Source organism: Odocoileus virginianus, chromosome 20, assembly GCF_023699985.2.
Source record: "Odocoileus virginianus isolate 20LAN1187 ecotype Illinois chromosome 20, Ovbor_1.2, whole genome shotgun sequence".
Taxonomy (NCBI): Eukaryota; Metazoa; Chordata; class Mammalia; order Artiodactyla; family Cervidae; genus Odocoileus; species Odocoileus virginianus.
The window spans coordinates 35,615,015-35,623,065 of record NC_069693.1 but is presented as its reverse complement, the minus strand read 5'-3'; the positions used below and the strand labels follow the sequence as shown (position 1 = coordinate 35,623,065).

Genomic DNA, 8,051 nt, shown 5'->3' with positions numbered 1-8,051 from the left:
AATCCGCGCAGGCCATTGTGCAACCGCTTTCTTGCGCCCGAGTTGACTCTAACCACGTGGGAAGGGTGAGGGCAGAGCTCGAGGGAGTGTGGGGAGTGACCGCTCAGTCGAAGGCCCCGCCCCTAGCCCCGCCCGTGTCCGTGTCCGCCTCCACGGGTCTCCATAAAGTTCATTTGGCGGTGCGCCGCGCGGGGGCTTCTGGGAGGGCCGGCCTCGGCCAATCAGGGAGCGCGGACGAGCGGCGCGAGAAGCGGCGGCCGCGTTCTCCAACCGGGACCTGCGAGAGGGAGACGGCTGCTGCTGCGCCAGGTAAGGGTGTTTCTGGCCCCGTCCTTCTGACACGCGGCGTATCCTTGAACCCAGGCCCCGGAGGCTGGGCGGAGCCCGGTCCACAAGCTCAGAACCGTGCTGCCCACGCTTCCCGTTCGCCTCATGGCAGCCGGCACGCCTCACTCTGGCTACACAGCGCCCTGTCGAACCGCCCCTTATTATAGCGTCGGGGTGCGCCGGCGGAGTGCTTTCTATCGGCCCTCCTTCCGAACACCGAGCCGCGGGCTCCTGGCGCACCTCATGTCCCACCCCAGCGCTCTGCAGGCGCGCCACGCCCCCACGTCCACCGCTGCCCTGCGAGTCCACCCTCGTCTGTATCGATGCCCCTCCCCCCACACCTCACTCTGCCAGATTACCTTCCTGACCGCGCCCTGCCAGTTCGCTCGCCCCTCAGAGATGGATTGACCCTGTTGGGAGGCGTTGCCCTCCCAGGAGAGGGACAACCCTGTGAGCCGTGGCCTATCTCCTCCGTTTGCCTCCAGCAGAATGCGCCTTCCCGTGCAGGCAGATGCTAGTGATTAGAACCTGGACGTGGCCCTCACTTTCTCTGGGCCCACAGCACCCATCTTTTACAAAGGCAATACCTACATTTACTGGGTCTCATTTTTGAAAAATTACAGGGACTGCAAGGGTCTTTGTTCAAAGTTTGGACGACCCATTGGCAGCGTTGGTCGTGGTTTGCCCCTCTGCCGGTTGTGAGAAGGAGGTTTTGTTTTGACCAAAATGTCTTTCAGCAAGGGTCACCTTTCTGTTCTGTTTGGGGGGTGAGAGGGTGTCCTTAGGCATCATATCTGTTCTTTTCAGTCGTTATTCTTTGTGAATTTGTGTTTGGGACATTTTTATTTTTCATTCCTGGTGATGTCACTCGAGCTATCATTGTAAATACCTGTTTATTAGGCTAACAGATCCCACCTGAATATCTCCAGCCTGGGCCTCTCCCTTCACCTATGTGCAGCTGCCTACTTACTGTCTCCACTGGGATGGTTAGTAGGGAACTCAGACTGAACATGTCAGGACAGGGCTAGCAAGCTCCGTTCCACCTCTCTTCCCAGACTGCTCTTCTTGCTATTTTTTTCTCTTCTCAGTAACGTAAAAGACTCTGACAACAACCTCTGAGTTATCCTTGACTGCTTTTTCACATCCAGTGCCTTTGGCCCAGTCACCATCACCGCTCTCCTGGATTATTGAAATAGTCTCCCATCTCTTCTCCTGGCTTCTGCCCTAACCCCTGTTTTCAGCACAGCAGATAAAAGGATCCCTGTAAGTCAGATCATAAAGCCATCCAGTCGGTCCCCATCTCATTTTCAGATAAACTCTTGGGAATCTTCTAATGGTCCAGTGGTTGGGACTCGAGTCTCAGGCCCAGGTTCCATCCTTGGTCTGGGAACTAGGATCCCACTGGCTGTGCTGCATGACCAAAAAACAAAAAGAAAAAACAAACAAATGATGAAGTACTTACAGGGAGCTATAATCTGACCCACTGTTACTTGCTTTAGTTTCTGCTCGCCGCTCTTTGCACATGGCAGACTTTCTTCAGCCTCAGAACCTTTGGGCTTGCGATTCAGTATTCACATGGTTTGCTCCCTCATTTCTCTCAGATTTTTATTTGCGAGTCACCTAGCGAGACTTTTCCCACTTCCTGTCTTCCTTTATTGATTTTGTTGTTGTTGTTATATTTTTCTTGTTTATCTTATGTATGTATTGTTTATTTTTCCCCTTGGGAACATGAAGGGGGAATTTTTATCTGTTTTGTTCCTTACTGTATCTCCAGCACCTAGACCTGCCACACAGTATGTGCTCAGCACATAGGAAATAAGGCCATGTTCCTGACACCGATAAAGATTTGGGAATCCAGTGGTGACTAAGATAGGCCTGCACTCACTGAGGTGCTGTTTCTGTGGGGCACAACACCGGTGGTGAGCCCACAGGGATAGCATGTGGTGGCAGGGCCCTTTTAAAAAGAGGACAAGGATATCTGAACAGAGACCTGATTGAAATCTGAGAGGGTAATATCTAGGGCAAGTGCATTCCTGGAGGGAAACAGCCAGTGCAAATACCCTGAGGTGGGAATATTGGAGATTCAAGATAGTGAACTTGAGTGTCTGCACCTGCTTCCTGACGGGCTGAAGGAGAAAATAAGGTAGAAAGAAAGATATGCCACTGAGAGGGAGGGGTCAGAGCTAAGATCGGGAGGTGAGGACCTGAGGTACAGGTCCTCAGGGAACTGGCCACTTTGATTCGGCAAACATTGATTTGGTACCTTTTTTGTGCCAAACCTAGCAACTGAAGATTCAGAGCTGAGTGGTCTGTGGACCTTACCCTACCAGAATTCTCCATGTGGAGAAGGAGACAGACTTGGGAAGAGATCATCACCGTTTTTCCAGCTGTCCAGGGAAGAATAGTAATCGAAGGTTCAGAATCATGTGGGAGCAGTTTGAGGTAGTTAGAACTGTCCCAGCTCACTTTGCAAGATACCTAAGAGTGTGACAGGGTAGGTTTGTGTTCTAGCAGAGTGTGCACCTATGTGTCCTGGGGTATGAAGGGAGGGAACAGCATGAGGCACCCCAAGGAGTAGCGAACTGCTGGGGTATCTATGGGGGGCGGGCAGTAAGAGATGAGGACGGTAAGGGTGGCTGTACCCATTCTTTGGAGGACACCTCAGTTGGCCATGTCAGAGCCTGAGCATTTCTTCCTGCAGGGTATGGAAGGTGGCCTTGAGTGGTTCAAGTATAAAGGTTGGGGAGCATTTCAGAAGGAATTAACCTCTCTGGCCGAGGGGAGGGTGGGTTAGAGGAACGAGAAGGCTTAGATTGTTGAGGTGATCAGGAGAAAAGAATGAGGTTAGAGAGACTGGAAATGGAGGAGGAGGAGGTGGTGATGGTGGCAGTTGCAGTGGCAGCTGGGAAGTGCGGAGAAGTGAAGCATTTGGGATAATGTGTAGCTTGAGGCACCCACTGGTCAGCCAGGTATAGATGTCAGGTGGACAGTTGGAAATATTGGCCCAGGGAGAGAGCTCAGCTAGACATAGAGATATGGAAGTCACCTTTGTGTTGACAGATGAGGCTCCTTGCCTGGGCCGGGATAGACCGCCGAGGTCCTTGGATTGACTTCCTGGGGAAAGGCAACATTGAATTTCCTGATACTTCCTGTTCAAGAGTGTGTGTGTGTTTCTCTTGGATGCACACATGTATGTGAGCGGATTCAGAGAGGTCTGTAGCCATCTGGAAGACTAGTGGCCACTGGTGGGAATTGTAGTTGAAGGCTTTTTTTTTTTAATAGGCAAAGCTCCAGAATACTTTAAATTTTAAGCTCTTTGGGAGAGAAGGAATCTAGATATTAACAGACAATAACAAGGCAAATGAGAATGAAGTTAGCAGGGTGGTGGACTAACAGGTCCTAATGCCTGTCCTCCCATAGAAACAAATAAACAACTAGATGTTGATGAAAAATAGCTCTGTGAAAGCTCCAGAGTGAAATAAGGAGGCTACAGAAACCCTGTGGAACCTAGAAACAGACTGTTGGCCACATGGAAACGTGCACGACAAGTAGATAAGTGGGGTCGAGAGGGATTTAGATGTGGGGAGACTGGCGTGGAGGAGCACCATTTGGCGGTGGGACTTGAATTGGTGGTAACGGTAGCTAATGTTTGAGTGGTTATTGTGTGGCAGGTGAGGAAGGTACAACTGTGTTTCCACTTCATAGGTGAGGCCCAGGAGGAGTGGTTAACTACCCAGAGTCACCCAGTTAGAGGGCACAGTTCCTAGCTGGATCTGGGGATGGTGAAAGGTGAGTAGATGTTCCTGGCTGTGAAAAATGGGGCACTAGCACAGAGCAGGGAGTGGGTGAAGATGGTCAGAGGCAGAGTGGATCACATTGCTCGTACACAGGGTTTCTGCAAAAACAGTGCCTCATCTGGAGCCCATGAATGGGATATATTGAGCAGGAGCAACAGAGGGAAAGTGATGGTGGAAAGATGGACACGGTCTCGGTGAGCAAGTGATAGGCATTGGGAGGGGCTGGAACTGGCATCCAGCAAGAACTTGGGCTTAAAGGGCGGGAAGTCTGGCCGAGAGCGATGGTGATGAAGATGGAAGCAACAGTTAGACTAGCCTTCTTGTGGTAATGATCTCACAGTATGTATGTCTGTCACATCATCACATTGTGTGCCTTAAAATGATACAATATGATGTGTCAGTTACATATCAGTAAAGCTGGAAAAAGAAAGCAACAGAAGACGCTGGAAAAATACAGTATCCCTTGCTGTCTAATCTGTTTAGGTAATGAGGGGTTTGGAGGGACGTCGTGTCATCTAAATCTGTAGTACTGGTTTCCTGAGATTTTGTCAGGGAGTCGCAGTAGTTTGGATGATGAGGAATACCTCCCTGCTGTCTCTCAAAAGTGTATCTGCATCTGTTTTGTTTTCTGAGTCTGGAGAGTGGAGAATACCTATAAATAAACAGTCCATGCCCAGATGCAAGGAGAAGGGTGAGTTAGAACCTGAGAGAGCAGCCAGGGTGTGGTGGAGGGGTTGGGAAGGCGGCTGGCGGCCGTGGTGGTGCAGAACTGCATTTGGAGACTGCGGGGTGTGGCGGTCACCGGCCTGAGTGGAAGTGCGCAGGCGGTGCCTCGGAGCTCCTGGGTTGGAGTGTGAGTGCGTGCAAGAAGCAGGTGGGGGTGTGGGTTTGACATTCATCGCCATCGAGGATGCAGGGGCAGTGATGAGGCGAACACTGAGACGGAGTTCAGAGCAGTTTTAAGATGAACAAATTATTAAAAATTAGAAAGGGTCACATTCAGTTATGGGAAAGAATTCAGATTGACAGAGGGTATAAAATGAAAAGTAGAAATCTCCCAAATCTTAGCTTTGCTCTCTTTCTCAAGGTAATGCTAAGTTTCTTGCTAGGTCTTCTAAATACTCTCTGTGAACAAGCCTTAATATATATATATTATATATACACTTAATATATATTTAGTATAGCTTATGAACTTTTACATATTTATTCAATCTTGTGGCCATCACCCATTTTGAAATATAGAATGTTTCCAATACCCTGATGTCTTCTCCTGGGCTGCTGTATAAACTACCATGGCCTGAGTGGTGTAAACAACAGAGTTCCAGCTCTGGAGGCTGGAAATCTGAGACTCGGTGCCACATGGTGGGTTCTGGTGAGGGCCCTCTCTCTTCCTGGCTTGTAGGTGGCCACCATCTCAAGTGTGCTCACGTGTACTTTCCTGGGTGAATGTGTGTGGAGTGAGGGTAGGAGATGGAGGAAGCAGCTTTCTGGTGTCTCTTTTTAGTGGTGTACTAGTCCCATCCTGAGGACCCCCTCTTCATGACCTACTCTAAACCTAATTACCTCCCAGAGACCACTTCTCAAGATATTTTCATAACGTTAGGACTTCAGCATAATGACTTCTATGGGCTTCTCTGATAGGTCAGTTGGTAAAGAAGCCACCTGCAATGCGGGGTACCTAAATTCAATCCCTGGGTTGGGAAGATCCCTTGGAGAAGGGAAAGGCTACCCACTCCAGTGTTCTGGCCTGGAGAATTCCATGGTCTTTATAGTCCATGGTTGTCGCAAAGAGTTGGGCACGACTGAGCGACTTTCACAGTGACTTTTGAAGGGACACGTTTCAGTCTGCGGTGACGGGAAAGTTCTGTTGTCCTTTTTCCCAATCGTTCCCTGTTCCCCTTAAACACCCCCTCCACACACACACCAATAACCAGTGTTCTGATTTCTAGCACCATAGATTAGTTTTTTCTGTTCTTAAAATCCATGGAAATAGAATCATGAAATATGTCCTTTTGGTATATGGCTGCTGTAGTTCCTTTTATCCCTGTTGTTCCATGTAGCTGTGGTTTGATCTTTTCCAGTGCTGTGTGATACACCGGGGTATGAATATACCATCATGAAAAACTCAAATGGTATAATTCTGTACTATACAGTGTTTTAAGATTATTTGGGGCAGGGTGGGAAGGGGACTCAGACTTTTGTTAGAATCTGGTAACATCTGTAGTGCTTTTCATGTATTTTTTTTTTAAGATGCATGCATATATTTCCAGAGGTTCCTGGTGCCTTTGATGCTAGTGTCATGGCCCTCAGGACAAGAGCCTTCCTTAGTTTCCTGCAAGATTTCTCAACTTTGACACTGTTGATATTTTAGGATGAATAATTCTTTGTTGTGGAAGCTGTGCTGTGCATTGTAGGATGTTTAGCAGCACCCCTGGCCTCGGCCATCTAGATGTCAGTGGCACGTGGTCTCTCTTTCTCTCAATTGTGACAACTGGAAATGCCTCTCGATAGTGCCAGAGCTCCCCAGAGGGCAAAGCCGCCCCCAGCTGGGAACCCTTAGTTTAGAGAAGAGAGCTAAAGCCTTTTTGGGGTAGACTTGGTGATCTGCCCTGGTTTATGTTCCCAAGATTCTATGTAGATACTTTTCATCACCACTGAGTTGGGGCTGCTCCTTCCAAGGACACGTTCATTGGGTTTCAGTCAGTTTGGTTGCTCAGGCATGTCCTACTCTTTGCAGCCCCATGGACTGCAGCACACCAGGCTTCCCTGTCCATCACCGACTCCTGGACCTTGCTCAAATTCATGTCCATCAAGTCAGGGACGCCATCCAACCATCTCATCCTCTATTGAGTTTAGAGACAATTAAAATATCCCACATCTGTAGATTCTTCTTAGTGGGCAGGACCTTAGAAATCAGCTGAGCCAACCCCTTTATCTCACTGGTGGTGAAGCTGGGATCCGGAGTTGAGGAAGGGCAGATCCCAGGGTCAGAGGGCTGATGTGGGGCAAAGCCAGGATGGGGTCCACATTCTATCCCAGGCCATCCACTGTGAGAGTTTGTCAGAAAGTGGGCTGTGTGGATACTTGGTTTCTGCTTCTCTTTGCACCTTGAAATGAAATAATACAAGTGTAATTTTATGTATCAGGAAAGCTGACACTACACAGCCCTGACCCAGTCATCCAGGCCCATACTTGGACTGAATCACCAGGTCTTTCATTTCTCTTCTGTCTAGGGTAATTTGTTTTAATTCTTTATTTTCTCCAATGTCTACCTTCTGAATAATGATTAGGTCTAACTCTTTTCTTAGTTTCACAAGACTATAAAAAAGTATCTGAAAACACTTTTTTAAAATCATTTTTTTTCCTAGTCTTCTAGAGGTGTCTGAAACAACAGTATCTGTTAGGGTGTAATTTTCTTTTGGTTATTGTTGTAATTGACAGCTGACAGATACAGCATAAAGTGGAATGCTATTGTCATTTAACCATAATTTATATATTCAGAAGAAGAGTGGAGAACAGAGCCAGTCTTCAACTTTTGACACTTCCTGTGAGGCTTTCCTCATTAATCTTGGTGTTAAACATTGAACATTTTTCTTGTGTTTTAATCCTGCTACAGTCTAATTAATAAGAAGGTTTGAGGGCAAGATTTCCACTTCAAATTCAATGCTAAATTTCTTTCGAGTCACACTTTCATTGTGGAAATTTGGATTTATAATTAAAACCATATTTGATAGTGGGGAATTTAAAAATTGTACACGTAAAAATTGCGGCTGTCTCCCAGAAGTTCTTCCTGAATGATATGAAGATGTGGTTAAATAAGTCATAATTCAGTATAATATATTTACTAGATTGTTTTGAAGCAGAGATGTTTACAATTGACAAAATATTGCCAAACTGGCAACTTTGGAAAGAAGCTAAAATACCATT

General features: G+C 47.5%; 1 protein-coding gene across 1 annotated transcript in view; it reads left to right on the top strand.

The window, feature by feature from the left end:
* Positions 1-221: 221 nt before the first annotated feature.
* The window catches only part of NUP93 (nucleoporin 93), a 104,702-nt gene continuing 96,872 nt past the window's right edge, over positions 222-8,051 (top strand). Inside the window, exon 1 of the mRNA XM_020903789.2 lies at positions 222-309. The gene's annotated coding sequence lies outside the window, so the exon portion shown is untranslated. The remainder of the gene's footprint in view (positions 310-8,051) is intronic.